The following is a 1,505-nucleotide window of genomic DNA, read 5'->3' as shown; positions in this document are numbered from 1 at the left end:
CCACATCCTCTTCCTCATCCTCATCGCCTTCCTCATCCTCATCCCCATCCTATCGTGATCCTCATTCTCGTCCTCAACCTATCTTCATCCTCTTCCTCATCCTCATTCTACTCATCAATCTATTCTCATTCTGTTCCTCATCCTATCCTCGTTCTCATTCTCGTCCTCATCCTATCCACTTCCTCATCCACATCCTCTTCCTCATCCTCATCGCCTTCCTCATCCTCATCCCCATCCTATCGTGATCCTCATTCTCGTCCTCAACCTATCTTCATCCTCTTCCTCATCCTCATCGCCTTCCTCATCCTCATCCCCATCCTATCGTGATCCTCATTCTCGTCCTCAACCTATCTTCATCCTCTTCCTCATCCTCATCGCCTTCCTCATCCTCATCCCCATCCTATCGTGATCCTCATTCTCGTCCTCAACCTATCTTCATCCTCTTCCTCATCCTCATCGCCTTCCTCATCCTCATCCCCATCCTATCGTGATCCTCATTCTCGTCCTCAACCTATCTTCATCCTCTTCCTCATCCTCATCGCCTTCCTCATCCTCATCCCCATCCTATCGTGATCCTCATTCTCGTCCTCAACCTATCTTCATCCTCTTCCTCATCCTCATCGCCTTCCTCATCCTCATCCCCATCCTATCGTGATCCTCATTCTCGTCCTCAACCTATCTTCATCCTCTTCCTCATCCTCATCGCCTTCCTCATCCTCATCCCCATCCTATCGTGATCCTCATTCTCGTCCTCAACCTATCTTCATCCTCTTCCTCATCCTCATCGCCTTCCTCATCCTCATCCCCATCCTATCGTGATCCTCATTCTCGTCCTCAACCTATCTTCATCCTCTTCCTCATCCTCATCGCCTTCCTCATCCTCATCCCCATCCTATCGTGATCCTCATTCTCGTCCTCAACCTATCTTCATCCTCTTCCTCATCCTCATTCTACTCCTCATCCTATCCTCGTCCTCATCCTCAGCCTATCTTCCTCCTTATCCTCATCCTCTTCCTCATACTAATCCATATCCTATCCTCATCCTCATCCTATCCTCTTCCTTATCCTCATCCACTTCCTCATCCTCGTCCTCAACCTATCCTCATCCTCATCCTCTTCCTCATCCTCATCCTCTTCCTCATCCTCATCCTCTTCCTCATCCTCATCCTCTTCCTCATCCTCATCCTCTTCCTCATCCTCATCCTCTTCCTCATCCTCATCCTCTTCCTCATCCTCATCCTCTTCCTCATCCTCATCCTCTTCCTCATCCTCATCCTCTTCCTCATCCTCATCCTCTTCCTCATCCTCATCCTCTTCCTCATCCTCATCCTCTTCCTCATCCTCATCCTCTTCCTCATCCTCATCCTCTTCCTCATCCTCATCCTCTTCCTCATCCTCATCCTCTTCCTCATCCTCATCCTCTTCCTCATCCTCATCCTCATCCTAATCCTATCTTCATCATCATCCGCGTCGTCATCTTATCCTCATCCTCATCCTCATCCTCC

This window comes from Lupinus angustifolius, chromosome LG20, assembly GCF_001865875.1.
Source record: "Lupinus angustifolius cultivar Tanjil chromosome LG20, LupAngTanjil_v1.0, whole genome shotgun sequence".
Lineage (NCBI taxonomy): Eukaryota > Viridiplantae > Streptophyta > Magnoliopsida > Fabales > Fabaceae > Lupinus > Lupinus angustifolius.
Note: the sequence above shows the minus strand (reverse complement) of the source record.